General features: G+C 38.4%; 1 protein-coding gene across 3 annotated transcripts in view; it reads left to right on the top strand.

Annotated features, from left to right (window-relative positions):
* Positions 1 to 11816, top strand: part of STK38L (serine/threonine kinase 38 like) — a 106248-nt gene that overhangs the window by 36671 nt on the left and 57761 nt on the right. The window contains exon 1 of one of the 3 annotated variants that reach the window (XM_014587215.2): positions 7578 to 7755. The exons of the other annotated variants lie outside the window; for them this stretch is intronic. The gene's annotated coding sequence lies outside the window, so the exon portion shown is untranslated. Of the gene's footprint in view, positions 1 to 7577; positions 7756 to 11816 lie in introns of those variants that run through there. 3 annotated transcript variants of the gene reach the window in all.

Below are 11816 nucleotides of genomic sequence, written 5' to 3'. Positions count from 1 at the left end.
CCACAAAAAAAAAAAAAAAAAAAAAAAAAAAAAAGCCTCTCAAAAGAAAAAACACTAAAAAAATTATAGAAAAAAAATTAAAGATCAGCAAAAATAAACAAAACTGAGAATAAAAGAATACAAGAAAATCACTGAAACATAAAGCTAGTTTTTTGAGAGGATAAACAAAACTGACAAATCACTCTCTAGACAAACAAAGAAAAAGAGAAAGGAACCAGATAAACAAGACCAATAATGAACAGTTAACACTACAGCAAATATAACTGAAATACAAAAGATCACAAGAGAGTACTAGCAGAGGCAATATGCCAACTAGAAAACCTAGATGAGATGAACAAATTTTTGGACACACATAATATACGCACATTGAACCAGGAAGATACAAAAAGCCTGAACAGACTGATATAAGCAATGAGACTGAATCAATAATAATCTCCCAACAACGAAAAGCCCAGTTCCCATTGACTCTACTTCTGAATTCTATAAAACTTCTAAAGAAGATTTAAACTCGATTCTCCTCAAACTATTTCTAAAGATCTAAAGGGAAAGCACTCTCCCAAACTCATTCCATGAAGCCTCCATCACCCTGATACCAAAAGCAGACAAAGACATACCAAAAAAAAAAAAAAAAAGTAAACAAAACTATAGACCAATACCCCTGATGAATACAGATTCAAAAATCCTCAACAAAATACCAGCAAACTGAATCCAACAGCACATTAAATAGATTTTACACCATGACCAAGTAGGTTTTTACCTCAGGGATGCCAGGATGGTTTAACATACTCAAAATAATAAATGTAATACATCACATTAACAGAAGGAAATATAAAATCATATGACCCTATCAACTGATGCAGAAATAGCATATGAGAAAATACAGTATACCTTCATAATTAAGAATTTCAATAAAATGGGTATTAAAAGATAACTTTCTCAATCCAAAAAAAGCCCATAGCTAAGATCAGACTGAATGGGAAAAGATAAAAGGTTCCTACTAAAAACTGAAACAAGACAAGATTGTCTACTTTCTCCATTCCTTTCCAATATAGTACTGGAAATCTTAGCCAATGCAATCAGACAAGAGAGTGAAAGAAAAGGCATCCAAATAGGAAAAGGAGAAGTGAAATTGTCCCTATTTATAGATGACATGTTTACATATGTTGAAAATACAAAAGAATCCAAGAAAAAGACACCTAGAAATGATACATGAATTCAGTAAAGTGGCAGAACATAAAGTATACAATATACAAAATATATATGTACAGAAAAATCTACAGCTTTTTAAAAAGAATTATTATCATTATTATTATTTTGTTTTCGTTTGACCAGAGAGAGACAGGGAAAGAAAGGGAAAGTGAGACAATAAGCCACCAGGTCCAGAACTCAAATTATGGTCAGCTATGTGGGAGTCCGGGATCTTAACCATCATGCTCTCTGCCAGCCCCTCTGTATTATTTTTATACATCAACTATGAACAGACTGAAGAAGAATTTTAAAAAGTAATCCCATTTACAACAGCCATAAAAACAAAAAATACCTAAGAATAAACCTAACCAAAGAGGTGAAAGATCTCCACAAGAAAAGCTATAAAAAACTGAAAAAGGAAACTGAACATAACACACATACACACACACACACACACACACACACAGAAAGATGTCCCATGTTCTGGAATTAGAATAATCAATATCAAAATGACGATTACACCCACATAAATTTACAAATTCAACACAATTCTGATCAAATTACTGGTGATACTCTTCACAAAAACAGAAAAAAAATTATAACATTTGTCTGAAATCATAAAAGACTCTGTACTGACAAGGAAATACTGTATGAAAAGAATGAGGTAGGAAGCATCTCACCACCTAACCTCAAAATATATCACAAAGCTGTGATACTCAAAACAGCATGATACTGGCACAAAAACAGACACATAGACCAATGGAACAGAAAGAGAATCCCAAAATGGACATCATACATAGAGCCAACTGATTTTTGACAAAGGACACAAGATAATCCAGTGGAGAAAAGAAAAGTCTTTTCAGCAAATGGTGCTGGAAGAACTGGATATCCATCCGCCTGCAGAAAAGTGAAATTGTACCCTTATCTCTAATCATTAACTAATTTCAACTCAAAATGGATCAAAGATGTAAATGCAAAACCTCAAACTATAAACTTACTGGGAGAAAACACTTGAAGACATTGGAGAGCACAAAACTTCTTAAATAAGACCCCTAAAGTATAGGCAACAATTTTAAAAATAGTTATGTGGGATTACATCAGGCTAAAAAAACTTCTGTACAGGAAAGGAAACAATAGAGTGAAGAGACAATCCACAGAATGAGATAAAGCATTTGCAAACTGTATTTCAAACAAGATTAATAACCAGAATTTATAATAGGGAACTCGACCAGCTCAACTACAAAAAAATGAATAATCTAATTTAAAAATGAGCAGGACCAGCATTTGGCTAATGGCTCTGTCGCTGGACTCCCATGTAGTCAACTGCAGTTTGAGTCCCAGACCCGGTGGCTTAAACTCACGTGGGGCACGTGTGCGTGTGGGCCCAAGATCCCGTGAGGAGAATGGAGCAGAAGCGACTGCGGCATGGCCATCCCTCCTGGGGGGTGATTTCTCGCTTTCTGTCTGTCTTTCTCTGTCTTTCTGGAGCACATGCACTATAGCAAAAACTTCTCCAAAAAAACAAACAATTTAAAAATGAGCAAATGAGCTGAACAGACAAATCTCTAAGGAAGACATATGAATGGCCAAAAAGCATATGAAAAATGTTCAATGTCCCTTATTATAAGGAAATCAAAACCATAAGGAGATATCAACATCTACAATCAGACTGGCTATTATCAAAAAAAATCCAAGAATGACAAGTTCTGATGAACTTGGTGAAAACCCTCCTACACTGCTGGTGAGAGTGTATGTTAATACAGCCATGGAAAAAAGTACAGTTCCTCAATGTAATCCCATTCCTTGGTACTTATCCAAAGAAAAGGAAAAACAGTTGGAAAGACATTTGCACATCCCTGTTTATTGCATCACTATTTGCAACTGCTAAGATATAGAATCAACCTAAGTGCACAGCAAATGACGCCTAGATTGAAAAAATGTGGCATACACACTATGGAACACTACTCAGCCATAAAGAGTAGCAAGATTCTTTTTGATTCATTCATTCATTTGATTCAAAGTGATTTGATTCACTCATTCATTCAATACAAATGCAGAAGACTTCACAACAAGAGAAATAACCCAGACTATGAAAGACAAGCCTTGTATATTCCTGTTCAATAAATACTGAATGTCTGCACTCTTTGGCAGAAATGGAAAGATTCAAAGATACAATAATAGGCAGAGTAAGGGTGGGTATCAGAGACTGCGGGAGGGGGATAGATAGTGGGAGGTGGGTGTGAGGGACACAGGAAAAGCATTTATCAGACACAAGAGGGTAAGGTTCTTTGTTGAAAATTATATATATGGTAATGTCTCTGACTTGACTATCACCTGACACATAAATGCTTTGAAAAATAAATTGTGTGTTCTAAATATGTACAATTAAATGTAAGTAAGAAATTATAAAATAAAAATTAGTAAAATGTTGTAAACACTTTAAACATATTTAAATTACAGCATGAGACTCTAGTTATTTAATTTTTAAAGCATAATGAGATAATGTAAAGCAATACATTTCCACAACCTCTTTACCACTCTGTAATGCCAGGAAACATTACTTAGGAGGGCAGACGGTTCTTCCTATTTTAAGTATTTTCTTTGTAAATATACAGACAGTTGGTTTTAAGATAGTAACACTAAAATCAGAGTTAAGAATATATAACCTGCTGAGATTTATTCCAGTCCTCTTATTCTGTTTATACTTTTTAAAGGTAATTATTGACATTTTAAACACAAGAACACAGCAGGGTGTAAAATTGTCATACAAACATCTCAGGACTTATTTCTAACGAGACACTTTGTAAATCATAAAATACTACTTCATTTCACACTTAATAGCTTTGTAACTGGAATAATTTGGTAGGCTGTACCTTTTCAGAAGTGAAATAAATACTATATATAACTCCCTACATACTCGGAGGGTTGTAAAGATGTAATGACAGAGGCAAAACTGCTTTAGAAAACAGCAAGACACGACAAGTTATACAGGTACCGGAACAACAAATATTCTAAGCCTAGAAAAATGGTTATTTCTGGGCATGGAGCAAAGGAAAGGTTTACCCAAGGCATCTCAGCTTTATCTGTAATGGTTTGTTTCTTAAAATTTGAGGCAAATATGTCAAAATATCACGATTTCATAAAGTAGTACAGTGAACACATGAATGTTCTTTCTGTTTTTCTCTATAACTCTGAATGTAATAATCCACAATAAAAACTTCAACTGTAAGTTTATGTCATTTTGAGGAAATAAAAATGACAAAGATAAGGAATTTCAAAGGTTTCTTATGGATAATTTTTTTTTCAAAGCTATTTAGGTAAATTGATGCATAAACAGAGTATCGTGCTTTTTACTAACAAGAGTCTGCTCTCCTTATGGGTGTATCATCGTCTGTCAGCAGGATACAACAAGGGTTTGAATCAAGGCAGTAGTCGTAGAAATTTCTGAGATACTGGTACAGTGCTTTCTTGGATTTGGGAGAGACAGAAAGTGAGATATCACCCTCTAGGGGGGATGGTCACGCCGCAATCCCTTCTCCTCCATTCTCCTCTCAAGATCTTAGGCACGCATGCACACGCACCCAGCATGAGTTTAAGCCACCGGGTCCAGGACTCGAACCACTGTCAACTACATGGGAGTTCGATGACATAGCCGTTATGCTAACTGCTGGTCCCTTTTCTAGAATTTTTTGGTTGATGCTTTTTCAGTTCCCTGAGAAACACTATTAGGTTATTTATTTATCATGTCTCTTATTTTTTCCTTGTGGGAACTGGTTGCTATAAACTGCCCTCTTAGGACTGCTTTTGCAGGTCATTCAGGAGTAAATTATTTAGTTCTCATGTTTTTTATGTATTTTTGAAGCATCTTTCTTTTGTTGATTTCAAGTTTTGTTCCATTGTGATCAGAAAAAAATGCTTGATACAGTTTTTATTCCTTTAAATTTATAGAGGTTTGTTTTGTGCTTTAACACATTCCATGTCTGTCTGAGAAAAATGTGTATCTCGTAGTTGTTGGGTGAAGCATTCTATAAATGTCTGTTGGGTCAGTTTGGTTTATGGTATCGTATAGCTCCTGTGTCTCTTTGTTAATATTTTTTGTCTAGATGACCTAGCCAGGGGTGATGGTGGCAGTTTAAACTCCCTAACAATCAGTGCATTGGAGTCTGTCTCTTTAGATATAGCAGTCTTTCCTCTATGTATTCGGATGCCCTGGTGTTGAGTATGTAGATATTTATAATTGTTCTATCTTCTTCTGAATCAGTCTCTTTAATACTATAGAGTCTCCTCCTTGTCTCTTTTTACAGTTTTTATCTTGGAGTCTGTTTCTTCTGATACTAGTATCATGACTCCAACCTTTTTTGGTTTGTTTGTACAAAGTGACTTTTTCCAGCCCTTTACTTTCAATCTTTGTATCTCTCTATCAATGTGGTATGTTCTTGTGAACCTCATATAGAAGGCTTCTTTTTTTAAATGAAATTTTATTTATTATTATTTTCTTAAAATTTGCTATAGGTTATGTATGCTCATCAGAGAGAGAGAGAGAAAAAGCAAGCTGCCAGGTCCAGGACTTGAACTATGGTTGGCCATGTGGAAGTCTAGCACCTTAACCACTATGCCACAGGCTCCATTCAGCCCACCTGTGTCTTTTAATTGGAAATTTAATGTCATTTTTATACCTTTCTCTTTTTTTCTTTATAATAGAGATTTTATCTATGGGGTGCGTGCACTTGCCAGAGACACACAGAGAGAGAGAGAGAAAGTGAGAAATCACCCCCTAGGGGGATGGCCGCACTGCGATCACGTGTCTCTTCTCCTCTCAGAATTTTGGGCACACACATACATCTCTGGTGTGGGTTTCAAGCTGCCAGGTCCAGAACTCAGACCGCAGGTAGCTATGTGGGAGTCCTGCACCTTAATCACTCTGCCACCTTCTGACCCCTGTACCCTGCTTCTTAATTACTGACAACAGGTAGCCCCATGGACCTGTGTGCAGCCCAGCAAGGTGTTACAGGAGAAGCCAGGGGCCCACTGTGCCTTTGAGAACAGGCCAGGCTCATGTACCTTACCTCTAATTTCTGGCAGCAGGTGACTGGTCCTGATGCAGCCCTGACAAGGTCTCCTAGTAAGGAAGAGGCAGATTCCTGTGAGATGCTAGAAATAGGCCTTTGTGGCCAATGTGGGACGGCCAGGGGCAGAGTGACCCTCCTTGCCTGAATATGGCACTGGAAAGGTCAGTGAGGGCCAAGAAGCAAACCTGTCTGTGATTTCAACCTGTAATGCCTGGAGGGTCAGGTGGGCTGCTCAGTTTTGAGCAGATTCCCACTAGACGTTCGTTGGATAGATTGTGCACTCCAGGATCGGAGGTGGTCTGTGGTGGTGCGCTGTTTTCTCTTCTCCGACCTGGAATGGGGCTCTCGGGTACCTTTTTCTCTGTCAGGTGTCCCTCCCCTTCTCTTGGCCCACACTTACAGTTCAGGAAGGCCCAAAACAGCTGTGCTGTGTGTGGGGTCAGTTGGGGCAGGTGGCCTTTCCCCTGGACTTAAGTCTGGTGGGAGGGAGAGTATGACCTGCCCTGCATGCCAGCAGGTAATAGTGAGTAAATTCCTGTCTCTTGGGTTCTCTGCTTCTTGCAGGCTGTGGAATCTTGATCTTAAATGGTGCACCATCTGCCAGTGCATGGGATGATGCAGCTCTCTTGCCTGCTTGGGGCAGGGGTAGGGTGCAAGATCTGGTTTTCCCCCCCTTGAAATCCTGTTGCCACACCTTCCCATGATAAGTGTTAGCACTGTTCCTGGTTTTTTTTTTTTTTTTTTCTCCCCTCTCTGTGGGTGAGGAGTGCAGAAATCCACAGTAGGAGTGTGGAGTTGGCTGTTTAAAAGATTTGTCTAGTTTTCTCTCCTGGAGGGAGAGGCGTAGGGACTCCTGGGGAGCCTAATGGGCTTCAGGCAGTTAGCTCCTTACAGCTATGAGGAGCAACTATAATAATTTACACATTAGTTCCACCCGGATTCCCCCTGACCAGTTTTCCCAGCTATGTTTAGCATTATTTTTTTGTTGTTGTTCCTTGAAAGGAGATATAGTGGTCATCCTGTTTATTCAACTAAAAAAAAAAATGAATTAAGTTTGTTTCTTTTTTTTTTTTTTTTTTGAATTCTAGTGATGGGAAAAATTTCTGACTCAGTTACTTTGGAAAGAACTACCACTTTCCACAAATAGATGAGCCCACATACTAAATTTTGGCAAGAACTAACACTTTCCACAAATAGATGAGCCCACATACTAGGTTTTCCAAGTAGATCAGTAAATTTCCATGAAGTCAAGAAACTGGGTGGAGTTTTTGCACATGCCAGTCCTATGGAATAGACTCTCCAGGGCATGTGTAGGGAGAGTAGAACCAGATTCTGGTGTTGAATAGCCACGAGCCACAGGCCTTTGGGGATGTCCCACTGGATTAACCTCCTGCTGGCCACAGTGTATGTGTGTGATCGGGAGTAGGGGAGCAGGGGAGCAGTCATAAGGACACTGAGAGATGCTTTCCTGTAGGCGCTGCCCTTTTACTAGGGTGCGGTAAGTGCAGCCCAGTATCCATTTATAACCCAAGTGGAGCTCCTCGCTGTTCCTCTCCCTGTAGGCTCCTCTGTAGCTGTCACTAAGTTTTAATTATCACCAGTTAAGTTGAGCCGTGCTGGCAGTTTATTTCATTTTTATTTGTCACTGAAGCCCACACTGATCTTTTTCTCTTCTGAAGTCCTGCATTTATCAGAAAGGCCCACCAGAAGACTTGTTTAATGTACTAGTTGTTTATATAAAATAGGTTAGTGTTGTTTTTATTCCCAACAATGTGATAGGATCTTAGAGTGCTCTTACGGAGTTTCTTACTAGCTGTTTCTCTTCCTCCTAGCATAGTGCCTGGTGAATGGCAGGTGCTAATGATGTCATCATTTGGTCTGCCTTACCTAAAGTCATTGAAACTGTTTATTAGTGGGTCGTCAGAAAAGTTATGTGTTTTTCAAAAAAAAAAAAAAGTTGCAGGGAAAAAAAAAACGGTAAAACTGTTCGTATCATTTTGTAAAAAAAAAGTATATTTGACGACTGCAGCAAGCTGTATGGGCACAGCTGGGTACTACTTTTTAGTATGTTCATTCTACTCACTGGGGTTTATGCCTAAAGTCAGACTTGGGTTCAGGTATAGGTATGTGTCAGCTGTGCTAGCTATTAGATATATTTAGACTAATTAAGTTCATTGGCAGATCAATTGAATGGGGAGGGGGGAAGGCATGGAGGGCAACCGTGGATGCCAGGGACAGTGGGGGAGGAGGATGGGACATAGCAGAGGGTGGGGGATGGGGAATCAAGGATTGCAAAACAAAAGGCAAGGTCTGCAGGACATAAGAATTGGAAAATTATTTGCTGAGAACATGTATGTTGATGTGCTTGATTGAGCCAATGCACAGTGTATTTTGGATGGAAAATTCATTTGTGTGGTGTGATAGTGTATAGTAAATTAATGTAGAAAATGAATAAATTTAAAATAAAAAAAAAAAGAAAAAAGAAAAGTTATGTGTTTTTCTACCCCAAAATGTGGCATGACTTTTCCGATGACCCAGGACATTAGCTGGTTTCTTTTTTTTCTTTTCTTTTCATCTTTCGTCAGCCTGAAAGCCTAAATGTCTTGCAAAATGCTTGTATGTTTATTGCATATTTTATTTTCTGTAATAAATAACAAACATTGTTAAGTTTAGATGCAACTTTTTTTTTCTTTTTTTGGAGAGGTTTTTGCTATTGGGCGCATGCGCTCGCCAGACAGAGACAGAGAGACAGAAAGCGAGAAATCACCCCCCCCCCAGGGGGGATGGCCACACCGCAATCCCTTCTCCTCCATTCTCCTCTCAGGATCTTGGGCACGCACGCACACGCGCCTGGCATGAGTTTAAGCCACCAGGTCCGGGACTCGAACCGCGGTCGACTATGTGGGAGTCCAGCGACATAGTCATTACGTTAACTGCTGGTTCCTAGATGCAGCTTTTTAAAAGGGACTATAAAAAACCTTAATCTTCAGTTTGGATACTCATCTCCCTGGTGGCAGAAATACCCCGGCATAGGAGCTGATATCGGCCTGAGGCTGAAACTGGGGGAGTTAAACCCAGCCTCTTTTCAAAAGACAGTACCAAACCAAAATCTCAGCAGTATTTTTAATTGAATTCTATAGGCAGACTCTAAAATTCATATGAAATAGTTGTGAGAATTTGGAGGCCAGGGGTGGAGAGGAGGGGCAGATGACAACATATACAGTTATGAAAAATACAAGTTTGGTTTAGCTGTGATAACAAATAGGTAAGTGTAGCCAAGTAAAGTCTAAAAGTTCATTCTTTCTAGTGTAGAAAGTCTACAGTTATACATACCACTCTTCTAGATCTTAGTGCACATGCCTTTTCCCCCCTGGTTTTAAAGAAGGTTGTTACAGTACCAGCAGATGGCATAGTGTTTTCATTGCTGGACTTCCACATGGTCAAACATGGTCTCAATCCCAGACCTGGACACATATGTGTGCATGCCCAAGGTCGTGGGAGGAGAAGGGATTGTGGCATAACCATGCCCCTTAGGGGGTGATTTGTCACTTTCCCTCTCACTGTCTCTGTCTTTCTCTCTCTAGTGAACACATGTGCCCTAAGGCAAAAATCTCTACAAAAAAAAAAAAAAAAGGTTTTTACATATTTTTTTTAAAGTATGACTCTCTTTAGTTTTGTGAAGCTTTGGGTAGTTGTTTTTCCACATGTTTTATTGTCTTGAAATAACGGAAAGATGAGAAAATGAACATTTATTACGAAGAACTTGATACTTTCAGAACCATGTACTCTATGAAAAGGAGGCTTTCCTATTTAAAAATGAAGGTCTATAGGCCAGCAGTGGTATAGAGGTTAAGATGCTGGACTCCCACATGACTTAGGGCGGTTTGAGTCCCAGACTGGGTGTCTTAAAAAATTAGGCCAGGTGCATGTATGTGTGTGCCCAGGATCCCAGAATTAGAACAGAAGAAAAGGGACTGGGACTGTAGTGTGACCATCCCCCTACCCCCGGAGTTGATTTCTCACGTTCCCCTTCTCTGTCTCTTTCTGTTTTTCTCCAGATGGCTTATGTGCCCCATGGCAAAAACCATAAATAAATAAATAAATAAAAGCCTGATGAGAGATCTTATAGTTTAATGAATTAGAAAGGTAGACTCTGATATGAGGACGACCAGGTTCTGTTTACCAATAGACTACGTGTCTTTGGACGGTTGAATTATCATCAGTTTTCTCATTTGTAAATGTGGGAAGCACCAACTCTATAAAATTGTTGTACAGATCAAAGAATCTCTTGCATGTGTAATGTTTAGCACTATACCTGATACAGAATTGTTCGATAAAAGTTACCTGTGATTATTAGGACATTTTATGTAAAAAAAGAACTTTAAAAGCACTATGAAGGGTTTCTGTTTTAAAATTCTCAGATGTATGAAAGTCATGGAGTTATCAGAAGGCAACTTTATTTTCAAATCAGTTTCACAGTTTTCTTGAAGGAAATAAGCAGTTCTTCCCTGAACAAGATAGATGGAAGTGGGACCGGCACATGGCATAATGTTTATGTCACTGGGCTCCCACATAGTCGACTGCTGATTGAGTCCCAAACCCAGCAGCTTAAAACTCATGCCAGGCATGTATGCATGCGGGCCCAAAATCCCAAGAGGAAAAAGGGATTGTGGTGCTATCCCTCTGGGAGGTGATTTCTCACTTTCTGTTTCTCTGTCTCTGTCTGTCTCTCCAGTGAGCACATGTGCTCTATAGCAAAAATTTATCTTAAAGAAAAGGGGGGAGATGGAAATTTAAGAACTTTTGATTATATAATGAAAGAGAATAAAAGGAAAACAGTATTGATTCTAGTTACCCTTATTTGTTGTGACAGTTTGAGCGAGTAACTTATTACAGTGACTTCATTTCTATAGAGAATATGAGAAAAATACGTGACTTTAAATTGCAGTGGGAAAGAATTAGGTTAGATATAAGAACTTTCTGATTGTAAGATAAGAGGGACTTCTTTGCCACCATCAAGAGACTGGATGAGAGGAATTTTCCTTTTTGGGCCTTCAAGGGTATTTCAGGGCTCTTGGAAACCTATTAATAAGTGTAGCTTAAACTTGGATTTTAACCCTAATTTTCTGCTGCAAACACCTTTGCCGGAATCCTTACTGCATTCAACGTTGGTTAATCTTCCTGCTGGTACAGTAAAGCATTGTGATACATTTTTTCCTATTTAGCTAAGTGAACGAGTTCAGTATAGGATTATAATAATGTGAAATAATTGTAAAGGTTCTAACAGATGCTAAAATTCCTTTAAAAGCTTATAGAGTTGTTTGAGCAAGAGAGTAGATTGGGTTGAGGGGAGGCTTAACAACCCTGTCTGTGTTAGGGTAGATAATTTGATCCTTTTAAGTTTTTTTAAACCAGGAATTATATAGTGATTTAAGTAAAGTGATTAGATAAGAAAAAAAAAAAAAACAGGAATTCTTTTGAGTTGCTGTTAGGAAGGTAAAGATATATTCTTTTCTTTTCTTCTCTCTCTCTCTCTCTTTTTTTTTTTTTTTTTTTTTC

This window comes from Tupaia chinensis, unplaced genomic scaffold (assembly GCF_000334495.1).
Source record: "Tupaia chinensis unplaced genomic scaffold, TupChi_1.0 Scaffold000028_1, whole genome shotgun sequence".
Lineage (NCBI taxonomy): Eukaryota > Metazoa > Chordata > Mammalia > Scandentia > Tupaiidae > Tupaia > Tupaia belangeri.
Note: the sequence above shows the minus strand (reverse complement) of the source record. Positions and strands in the feature narration are given on the sequence as shown.